General features: G+C 44.6%; 1 protein-coding gene across 2 annotated transcripts in view; it reads right to left on the reverse strand.

The window, feature by feature from the left end:
- LOC101482014 (glutamate receptor ionotropic, kainate 5) overlaps nucleotides 1-12,313 on the reverse strand; it is a 207,728-nt gene that overhangs the window by 176,114 nt on the left and 19,301 nt on the right. For both annotated transcript variants that reach the window (XM_024798395.2, XM_024798394.2), the window contains exon 2: nucleotides 8,882-10,520. The gene's annotated coding sequence lies outside the window, so the exon portion shown is untranslated. The remainder of the gene's footprint in view (nucleotides 1-8,881; nucleotides 10,521-12,313) is intronic.

Genomic DNA, 12,313 nt, shown 5'->3' on the forward strand with positions numbered 1-12,313 from the left:
CTGAGACCAGCAGGGACTGACAGATACTACCAGGTACTGCAGTACCCAGGGGCCACTGGGTACTGCGCTGAACTGCAGAATTCAGTGCAGTTGAAAAATGCACTGAATTTAAAAAAACGTACGCAAACATTATAGATTTGACACTGAAGCTCCAGATTTAATGACTGCTGATGTGTAAGCTGCGTATAAACTTCTTTACTAAATAAAGCCTGCAGTGAAAGAAGTAAAGCTGTAGTACATAAATGCCACAGTTAGCCTCGGTGAAAACCAACAGCCCCATTAAAAGGTGCTTTTCTCTGGAAGGAACTGAAGGAGCGCAGTGCACAATTACACTGATGCAGGAATATTAATAATAATAATGAAAGAAGAAAGCAGACAGAGGGATCCTCCTGCAGCTGCGCTGCTGCAGCTCGACCGAAGCGATCAGTCAGCGCACGTCTCCTTCCAACAGCAGACAACAAACGTTGCAGCCCCTTCACATTTATATGAATCTCTATGAATAATTCAACCCTGGTTATAACTGAGACACTTTCACAGCAGAACATGAATCCACATCCACGTCAGATCTCTTTCCTGGCACGAGCTCTGAAGCTGACCTTTTTAAAACATCGACCCAGGAGCACAAAATCAAACGTCTCTGTAACGTCATTACAGCGATCCACAGGCCCCGCGCCGCCCACCGCAATATTTCACACGGCAGTTACACCGCTGGTTACTCTCATCTACGTCAGCCTCCATCATCCCCACCTTCATTCTTCTGGTTTCTCAAATGTTGTAGAACAGAAGAGCTTGTTGGCTAAAAGTGAGACATTAATAACTGAATCAATAACCAAGCATTCGGTGTGGAAGCACAAAATGTTTGTCATGCCAGTAATAAATGTGTCTTTATTACCCAGGGAGAAATTATCATCAGGGATGAGGTCTGACGTAAAGCCAGGACACAATTATTCCCTCATAAAGTTCGTCTTATAAACATAAAAACTTTTCTCTGATCACACATCCAGGAAAGCTGCACGCTCAGAAACAGGCCAGGCTTTCACAGGACACCACCTCAACCCCACTCTGTGACGGTTAATCCACCAGTGGGCACCACCTCTGGGATCTAAATGATCAGTTACAGGACGGGTGTTTCTGAACTGATGGATTCGTTTTGAATATTGAAGGTGCTTCTCAGAGAAGTCCAGCGTCCATGAAAAATGAAATGTATATATGTGCAGGATGACTTCAGATTTATTTTTTCAGTTGAGTCCGATTTGAAATAGAGATGGCACGATACCACTTTTTTATGTCCGATACCGATATCATAAATTTGGATATCTGCCGATACTGATATGAATCCAATATAGTGTTTTTTTAATCAATAAAACTGTTTTTTAAATATCTTGCTGCATTTTGTATAAGTTCATACTCAAGTTTAAAACAACAACTACACTAAAGCTATTCTGTTATACCTGTATGCAAAAAAAAAATATTTCATAGTTCAGCAATACTGATCAATCTAATAAACTTAAACCTACACCATCCTCCCTATTCTGGTATTTTAAAGAGTACTTAGCGTAAATATTAAGCAACCTAACTAATAGGGTTCCAACTCCCAGCAACAACAAAAATAAATAAATAAAAAATAGGGAACCACCCCTCACGCTCCACCTCATGATGCTTAATCGACGTAATCAACCTTAATTTGATGCAGTGTGAAAAAAAATGCACAGAAATCAATTATTTTTCAAGAAATATTAAATAGATTCAACATCTTTCTTCAACAAAATTGCAGACTGCACAGATGGTACCTTCCCAAAGGAAAAAGTACTATAGCTTACTAGGGTATATATATTAGACTTAACAGTTACTATATACAGTAATTGACTTCTATTCATTTTGCATCAAATTAAAACTTTGGGTGTCAGATAATTATTTATTAAAAGCTGGACATTTTAAATGAGAATAAGAAAGAAAAGTATGTCTTTGTGCCCCCTTTTCCCAGTTAATGCCCTATCGGCCCCCCTGGCTAAACTTTGCTAGATCCGCCCCTGCACAGTTACCAGCGTCAGCTACATAGAAAAAGATCCTGGTGTAGAAAGTAATATTAAATAAATCCTAACAACAGCTGATCAAGCTTAAACGTGCTGCTGTTGTTCAGCCGCTGGTTTCCTCTTTCTGGTGCAAAGTGGGCCAAAAACAAACCAGAGAAACGGACTCGGACAGAAAAGCCGATCAGCTGATCGTTAAGCAGTTTCATGATTGAAGTAGCAGCCGGAGAGGCAGTCGCTTGTTAAGCTTAACGCAGGAATGCTTTACAAACATTCAGAGATGGACTTACACACTTGCTTTACTTCTCTCGGGGATAACTTTGTCGGAGATGAAATGCCGGGTTGCTAGCGAAGCTCCACATGCTATCCAGACCACCACAGGTCCCGCATGCCACAGCCGCTCTATCACGTGATGCACACTGCTCCGACGTGCTAACGTTCTGAGGTGAGTTACGGCGTGTTGCAAGTTTTGTGAGGTGCTTTCGTGATATTTAATGGATCGGATTACATTTTTTATTTTTCTCCGATATCCGATCCAGTAATTTAGGTCAGTATCGGACCGATACCGATACGTAATATCGGATCGGTCCATCTCTAATTTGTAATGAGCGAACTGTAAGAAAGGCCACACGCGTGTCGGCCTGCTGGTCAGCTGTGTGAGAGCGGGAACAGCTGCTGGCAGAGCAAACAATGGAAACAGTTTCCAGTTGAAATGCTGAGAGTGTCTGCAGGTCTAAGCCAAGAGTCAAATAGCTCAATGCAGTGGGGTTGAATTAAGAACAGCGCACAAATAAATGAAGTGAATGTTCGATGGCAGCCTGCAGAGTTTGATCATCATCATCGTCACGGGAGGATAAAGTCGATCCTCCTGCGGACAGCGGCGAGTGAGTTCAGCTGGAGCAAAGCAGCTTTAGCCGACCAACTTTCATGTGCGTTTCCATTGTTTGCTTTTGGGCTCATTTGTACAATGAACTCTCCCTGAAGCTCTTCTGTTTCCTGCTCGGCGTTAACGGTGTGCATCTCCCAAAGCCATTAACGGTAAACAGAGGTGATTTTCCTCCATTGCGGTGAAGCAGGATATCAATACAGCTGCCTCAATTATCCACTGCGTGCAGCCCAGACAGTGACGGAGGAGGTTTGACCCCCTTAAAGCTTCCATCAGCTGAGCTCACTCCACCTGTGGTATGTGCGGGAAAGGAGAGGAGGAAAAATGATGGAGGCTCCATAATCGTTATCTCCCTCCGCCATTACTTACTGCAGGTAATAGCATTCCCAGACAGAAGCTCTTTAGGAGCCGTGGCTGATTGTGGCATCTAATAGAGCGGGGATGGATGTGACCGGGTTTAAAGGCGGAGACGTTCCAAGTCAAAGTCGCTCCATGATAGCGAGTTTAATAGGCGAAGGAAACGTCCCCATTTCAACCAGACTTGGTTTGAATATATTCCTGCAGAGCTTCAGCTGTTTATGAGTCCTCATGCGCACGAGTCTCCAGGTGAGTTAAGGTGAGCTGCGCTGCACAGAGTAATGATTAATACTTATAATAACTGTTTGCTGAAGTCTTCTCCTGTGGAGGTTCGGCTTTGCCAGCAGACATGAATCCTTAGATTGTGGAACCGTGGCATGTGTGTGATCGGTATCATGTTGTGTTTAAGTGCCAGTGTGTTCATTTCAGCCTTCGTCTCCCTCGCCTACTTACTTTGGACAGAAACAAAGATTTGTGGCGACAACAGTAAAACTAGAAAACTTGAAAAGCTGAAATGATGCAGATGTTCTGACTGCACTTCAGACAAAACATTTGATCCTGCGTGCACTGCTGCTGCAGTCCTTCAGTCTGAGAGCCGAAGAAGAAGAAGAGGAATAAGAGCGACGGGCCACGCGGCACACCGTCCTTATACAGAGTCCGTGCGCAGCAGGAGCAGTGTTGGTCATGTTACTTGAAAAAAGTAATCAGAAACTAATTACTGATTACTTCCCCAAAAAGGTAATCCCGTTACTTTACTGATTACTTATTTTCAAAAGTAATTAGTTACTTAGTTACTTTTTAAAAACATGATTTACAACCTGAACAGGTAATAAAGTGATAGATCTTTCAGCCCAATTCTACTTTTTCTGCATAATCCATCATATAAATGTAATCAAATGGAAAAGTCTCTTTTTAAAACTTGTTTTATTAGTTTTAATCTTTTAACTTTATGCATCAAGCAAAATTTAATTATATGCAACATTCTCTGAGTTGAATAAATTAGTTTAACATTTAAACCTATTTTCTGCACATTCCAGCTCATAAAATAAAATATTTGTTGTGTTTACACTCAGTCTTTCAAATAGATGCAAGTAAAACACAGCAGAAAATAAATAAAGTCACAGACTCAGCGGTCCTGTTGCTCTATTTTCACCTGTAAAGCAGGAGTGGGGTAGGCGGAGGTTTACCCTGGTGCAGGTGTGCCGCGGTCAGTGGAAGAATCCGCGAGTGTCTCTGTGAGTTTCCCATTACGTCGTAGCTACTCAGTGCTTGCTTGGAAGTTTAGGGGTTTTTTCGCTGTAAAAAGAAGTTTTCTTCCCACGCACAGCGGACACTAATGTTTTTGTCACTTTTTATGGAATCAAACTCAAAGTAAGGTCAGTACTTCCACGCTTTAAACGCTGCACGCTCATACTCTCTCTGCACTCGATATATGATCCACTGTTGATCTGCACACAGCTGTTGTCACAAACGGCGCACTCGCTTACGTCACTGTCGTGAGACATTCTCGCAAAAAAAATCACGGTATGAGTAACGCAGTAACGCAGCGTTCCTACGGGAAAGTAACGGTAATCTAATTACCATTTTTGCAATAGTAATCCCTTACTTTACTCGTTACCTGAAAAAAGTAATTGGATTACAGTATCAGGAGATATTAGCAGGAAGTCATTTTCACTTCAGACCTATTTATAATCTCATCTTCATAATCATATTAGAAAGTGATTCACATTTAAAGTACTGAAATATATTTAAAAAAACAAGCTGTTTTTCTGTCAGGACCCAAATGCAGAAACAAGGAAGTCACCTGGGACTCTGTGAGGAAACACAGGACAGAGTGGAGACATCTGGTCACACAGCTGAACAGAATCTGCTGACCAACCAAGGGAAGCAAAGAAGAACACCACACGAGACGAAGGACCTTCAAACTAAAACAGGAAACACAACCTGAGACCGACACATGCAACCCTGACAGCACAGAGACACAACACGGGGAGATGAACAATGAAGATGAAATATCACAACAACCCAGGAAATAAACACCAAAGGGAAACTGTGACCATGGTAACACCAGTGATCGTAAAATCGAAGAAGCCCAGGACCGCGGCATTTTCTGCAGCGCAGATTTAACGCGAGTTTTATTCTGGGCCACGGTGTAACGTAACCAACGACCCAGTGATCACCGCCATGAGCCGGCCGAAAGGAAAAACATCATCTCTGTTTTATTGTTGGTGTTTTTCTTCAGGTGGGAACAAAGAAAATGCGGCGTGTAAAAGAACGAGGGAGATCTTGGATGGTATTTCACTCACGTGGGACTAAGAGGATGATCATGATTTACCTGAAATACTCCGCGTGAATAAAATATCAGTCATGAACTCAATTTTATTCACAAAAAAGAACATATCAGGTGTTTAACCTGACATTTCTTCGATGGCAGCAGCAGGTCTCATTTTGCAGCTAATGAGGTCATGAGCTCGCTTGTTGCTCCTATGACTCCCATGATGCACTGGGTGTTTCTTCTTCACTCACTACGTGTTAATAGACCTCTCTGCACTGAATCCTACTTGTTATCGGTCGCAGCAGATGGCTCCGCCCCTCCCTGAGCCCGGTTCTGCCTGAGTGGGAGTTTTTCCTTCCAACTGTCGCCAAAGTGCTCGCTCATAGGGGTCATATGATTGATAGAAAGCATCTTCGAGAGGCAGAGGATCACCAAAACTGGAACAATTTCATAATAATCTTTATTCTGAAAGCATCAGTGGACCTGGCAGCTGGCACATCTGGAAAGGCTCCATCACCAACACGTGCTCCACGCACACGTGTTTTCCAGGGGCCGCCTCCACATTTAAACAGCACACCGGACCCACAGACGACCCACAGATTAAGACTTTACTGCATCATTACAACACCTCCAGGTTATTATCACGCCTCTGAACTAAAGCACCCGCAGTTAACTGTCCAATAGAATCTGATAAACACGAAGAAGCTGTGAGAGCGTTCGGGAAGCGCAGTCCTCCATAATCAGCCAATCAAGTCGTGCAGGAGCTCATCTCAGAACGCACCTCTCCTCCATTATTTCAGATCAAAAATTCAAATCACAGTCTCAGCCCGTCACTGCGCCTCACACACACACACACACACACACACACACACACACACACACACACACACACACACACACACACACACACACACACACACACGGGGGTTCACCAGCTGAATAAAGACTCATTGATCTGCTCTTCCTACGTGGGACCATGACTCCTGAGTCTTGTGTACTATTATCGCACGTAAAAAGAAGGATTGAATGCAGGGCGCACGGAGCCTGACTGCCGAACGCCTACGATGACGCAGTCCAACACATGCAGAGGAGAGGAAGAGGAGGAGGAGGCACATTTAGGATGCAGGCTATATCCAGCACAGAGATTTAGAAAAGATGGACAGAGAGGGAGAGGAGGAGCAGAGGAGGGAAGACACACAGGATGGTATAAGTTAATCCCCCAGAGGAAGTGGATCTGTGTCTGGATGAGGCGTGGCGTTTAAATATGTAGCCAAAGCTCCACAGTAATAATTATGGCCTATTTTCCAGCAAAGGGGTTTCACCTGTAATTTCACTTCGTCCTTGGACTTTAGAGTCGGAGGGAGGAAATAGAAAGTTTTAGTTCATCTAACAGGAACACACAGCTGTGATTAACAAACGATCATTTTAACATTAAAATGATGCAGAATTGGCCATTAGCATCTCTGTTGGACAGTCACCAGATTACTGCCAGACTCGAGACGACGCTCATCTCTGAAATGTCCTTTATTGGTGGATTTCTGCGTACACCTTCAAGGAGCAGAGATAATGGTGTTAGCACAGGATGTGTGTGTGTTCAACAATGCAGCGACATGTATGCTGAGAGGCGTCCAAACTCTGCGTCTGAGTAAATCCAGCTTTGCTCTCGTGTTTTCTCCGTTTCATCCATAACCTTTGAAGCTGCTGGTAGTTCACACGACAGCAAAGACCTTTCAAAGCGCTCCAGCAATTTCATCCACTTATGAGAAGAGCTGCATTTCTTTTACTCGCTGTACTTTTCATCAAACTCTGCATAGCTCACACCTAGCTGTGCACGGAGGAGAACACGCTGCCCTGCAGGAGCCCACCATAGCGGACTTTGGGGGCTTTCTGTTAGCGGAGATTTCCAAAAACAAGAGTGAGTCTCAGCTCATATTAGCAGGAAGCATAAGTGATACTGGATGTAAAATCCAGGCAACTATTCTTAACCTCCTAGGACCTGCGTCCACATATGTGGACGTCACATTTTGGGTTATTTAGACCAAAATACTCAATTTTACAATGACCTGATATCCACTTACGAGGACGTTATCCTGCTACTGTTCTATCAACATTTTAAACGAATGTCCTCATATGTGGCTCTGATCTTCCTTAGAAACAAAAATCAGGTAAAAAGAAAATTGGTAATTTTTGTTTTTACCTTCATCAGGTCCCAATCAGCCCAAATATCAAAGTGAAATTAAAAATACTGCTGTGGAAGAGTTCGGGTCTTAGGAGGTTAATGCCGGCTCAAATCAGCTGATAACCAGTTAGTAAACGTCACAGCAATGCTGCAAGCCACTTTGCAACCAGCCCCTACCTGTCTCTACCATTCATGCTGTATCTGACACCAGATCTGTTGTCTTTGGTGCCGAATCTGTTCAATAAAAGGGGCAAAAAAGCGCAGCTACTACTCACATCATATGTTTGCCATCATTAAACTTTTATCCCTCTAAAGTTTTGCCTATAACTAAAGCAGCACAGCAAATATCAGGCGACCTGATCGATTCAAAGCACCAAGAGTAAAAATGTGTGCTGCGTTGCAGTCGTGTGCAGCAGCGGTTCAGACGACGGCAGGAAGTCACAAACCTGCACGCCGCCCACAGGGTCACGCATGAGCTAAATGCTTTGTCTCTGCATGCAGCACAGCAGCCGACACGGCACTCTCACCTGCACCAGCAGAAGGATCAAAGTGGAAAGAAACAAGATCTTCACTGAACAAATGTCCAGGAAGTTTATATCCACTGATGAGCCACCGGGAATATCACCGTCAACTGTTCCCTTCAAAATAAGAGTCTTCAACAAAATGTAGCACAACAACATCTCAGCATTTAACCACACCCTGTACATAAACGATGGACATCACCACCGCTCTGTCATTAATGGGTTTCTGGATTCTTGGGGAAAAGATAACACAGCTTCCTGCTGATGCTAACACCATATTACATAGAGATGTCGATCAATGGTGCGAGCAGCTCACCCTGACAGGTGCAGTCGTGAATGGTGTGAATATTGAATATTGTTGGTGCAGTGAAGTGAAAATTACAGTTCTTATGTGTTAGCAGTGTTAGCATGTTCCTCTTGTCACATGAATGAGTCCAACATGTTCAATCCAAGCAACAGCCCCCGAATTCAGGAGAAGAAGCCAGAACCTGTTTCAGTCTCAACAAACCTCAGCCTAGCAAACCTTTGTGTGATACTGCGACTGCCTGTATCATCCATCACATCATCTTGGAACAAAACTGGGAGGGACAGGAAGGAGAGAGGGAGAGGAGGCAGGAAAACTGAAGTACTCACGGAATGAAGATGAGGACACGAGGAGCCGATATCAAAGGATTGCTTCGGATGACGGAGGTCGGTTAAGTCTGGGAAAAGTCCGGGTCGGACGGTCACTGCAGAGAGTACGATCCACAGAGGAGAGCTTGGAAAAGCTCCAGGGGAGAGGAGGGAGTTTAAGAAGAGGAACTGAAGCTTCGGGGACGGTCGATGGGAGGAAATAAAGTCTGTGCTCCGTCCTCTGCAGATTCAGCCTCTCGCTGCTTTCTGCCCTCTCCTCTATAATACTTTTATCTCACTCTTGATATGGAGATTGTGAAAACTGCAGGGAGACTGGACATGTCCATACTGGGACTGTGAGTCTGGAAGGTGGGATGAAAAGGGACTTGGAAAAGGTGAGGGAGATGGGGAATGTCTCTGAAGGGAGATCCGAGTGAAAGTGTTTGCAGAAGGTAAAGAAAGAGCATTTACGGCAGGAGACAGAGGGCCTTGCCTTTATTTCTCTGTTCTGTTTTTCTCTCGAGAAAAACTCTTGAAGACAGATTTCTTTTGTAGAGGAGATGAGGCGAGCACCCGGCGAGGGCAGCAACAAACTCAATTAGAGATGGACGGAGATAATGGTGTGTATCGGTGGCACCTGCTCTGCCTCCTCTTTCTCTTCTGTCTGCTTTTTCCACCTGACTGCCAAGATTAAGGCATATAATCAAATTCTCTTAATTGGCCCTGATTGTGGAGACGAGCCAGGAGTCTCTCCTCGTGCTCTGCCGCTCCGTGCAGGGAATGACAAAGAGTCCCGGGCGGCCGGAGCTCCTGTCAGTCACGACTCTGGGCACCGACAATCGACTCCACCTGCTGACTCACACCTGGCTGTTGCGTCTGCTGAGGGTTGCCTCCCCAATCCGGCCGTATCCATATCTACTCCTCCCTTCTATCGATCACCCAGAATGGACGGCGGGCCCCTCCCTAACCCCGCCTCCGGCTTTGTTCTCAGGCTCTCTTCTTCTGTCGTTGTGTTTGTGTCTAATCGCGGCTGCTCCCCCCGTGTCTAATCCCCATCTAGATCTGCTGTTGCTAATTGGTTTCAGGTGGCACCGGGAGAAAAGGAGGGCGGTGGGGAAGATTTCATGCCGCCGTCACCATTAATTAAAAAGATGATTACTCAGAATACAAAGATTAAAGATGAAAATAGGAAGCGCCGTGGCTGATAATGAGCCGGTAGCACTTTATGAACCCTCGCTCAGCGTCTCAGTTTGTGTTTTGTGGGAGTGAGCGTTCACTCATCCGGCAGCGATCGGCCTGTTTGAAGGAAAGTTTGTGGGAGGGCTCTTCAGGTCGTCCTGGCTACATGTTAGGAGGAGCCACACGTCACCTCCTGCGAGGCGACATCGCGAAGAATTGTGTCGAGAAAAGAGCGGCGTGGTTTCTTTTACATCCACCGTGTCCAGGCTGCAGATCGGCGTCAGTGTGGAAACAGGAAATGACAGAAACAAAGAGCATCCAGATCAGCCGAGACGTCTTCTGTCTTTGGTGTCCTCAGAGTCCCGGCCTCCGGCGGGGCTGCTGATTAGCAGGCAGGTCAGTAAAGCCGCCAGGAAGGCTCAGGCCTGCGGCTTTTTTGGTAACGATGGATTCGATGAGGTCGAGGAGATTCTGATGATACCTGCAGTGAAAAGAAAAACAGCATTTGGTTTCAGCAGATTCGTATTAATGCAGGTTAATTCTTTCCAAACGGGAAAAACTCAGACTCCAGTTTTAGAGCATTTCAGATTTAATATGAGCTTCACTGGAGATCTGGTTTAATATAAAACCCATGTTTTCCTCTTTATCACATCTGCTTTGCTGAAAAGCCTCACAGATCGTAATTAAGTGAAGAGGGTATTATGACAGAGACAAATGCTGCAGAGCCTGTTTTCTAAAACCTGTGGTCTCATTCAGCTGTGTTATATACTCAGTTATATTAGTCTAAGGAGCCTTATGGTGGAGGATGCATATACCAAACTGCAGCCAAGGAGGTTTAACTGGAACGTGTCACACGAGTCCATCAGTCGGCTTTGGTTGAGCTTTGACACCAAAGTTTTGTGATGCACAAACATGCATTTTTTTTTCTAACTGACCACCAGGGCGTCTTGGATCCTGGTGCCCAGGTGTTGCAGAACAACCCCCCCCCTTAGCTGGAGGTTTCTTCCTTTTCCAATGTTGCCAGACACTTAATCATAAGGGTTCATCTGACTGTAGATTTTCCCTGTATCATTGTAGGGCTCTCACCTTACAATACAAGGCGCCGTGATTTGGTGCTATATAAACAGAATAAGATAGAATTGAATTGAAGGGAACATAAGTCATGATCTTTTCCTGAGCGTAACCCAGTAGCTTTAGGGCCTAAATTACAGTTAAAATGAAACCAGGCTGGGCCCGAGTCTACTGGTCTAACGTCGTGTGTTTGGAGGCTTTCTAAACTCCTCAGAAAGCCTCCAATTCAGCATTTTCACCTGCAGCCAGTAACAGACACAGGTTTTACATAAACACAACGCAGTCACACAAGTAAGGACTTACATGTTATATTGTTTTAGAGATTATGGAAAGAAGCTATTTGTAAATACAAGACTTTCACCTCACCTTCTTTGTCTATAAATGTCTTCTCATCTTTATTTCCACACAAGAAAAAACTAACAAAAAAAAAAAACTGAAAAGAAAATCGAGTCGAGATGAAAACAACAAACACGATTATTGAAAACTTCCTTCAGCCAAAAACACAGAAACAACAGAAGTCGATGAGTGAGAGGAGCCAATAAAAACATTGAAATGACGGCAGAGTGGGAGGAGCAATGAGGTTTACATGTTCATCGTGTCCACACAGGGAAAAGGACCAGAAGGAGAAAAGGCAAAGGGCTGATGTAGCATCATCTAACTCAGACCTTCCCAAAGTGTGGGGCCCGCCCCCTAGGGGCGGAGAGCCATTGCAGGGGGGGTGGTGCGGTATGAAAAGGAAAAAAACAAAACAAAAAACAACAACGCTTGGACACTGCTAGCACGGCGCCCGCACAAACACAAAGCAGGAGATGAAGCATCGCTGAATGTTTCCAAACCAACTTCATTCTAAGCCAAAGACTAGAAAACATGGTGAAGCAAATCTTCCCTTTGGCTTCACCTGCACAGGTGCGGAGGTAGGTCTCCCTGCAGGATTGGTTTTCCCTTCGTGGAGAGCAGCTAACAATTTATTTTCACTTTCTGTATATTTCAGTTAGAAATAAGAAACAGCAAAGAGAAGCCTTGAGCGAGGAAAGGCTTAAAAAGATCTTCAGTAAAATCAAGAAAAGCCAGCCTTGTGTGGAGATCTCGTCTATTTTGTTCGCTGCAGGCTAGCTTCACATGGCCACGTGTCGTGAGGGCAGCGCACCCCTGTGGTGAAAACAACACTTTGTAATGGCAGGGGTGTGATGGCATACAGCCAGT

Source organism: Maylandia zebra, linkage group LG22 (genome assembly GCF_041146795.1).
Source record: "Maylandia zebra isolate NMK-2024a linkage group LG22, Mzebra_GT3a, whole genome shotgun sequence".
Lineage (NCBI taxonomy): Eukaryota > Metazoa > Chordata > Actinopteri > Cichliformes > Cichlidae > Maylandia > Maylandia zebra.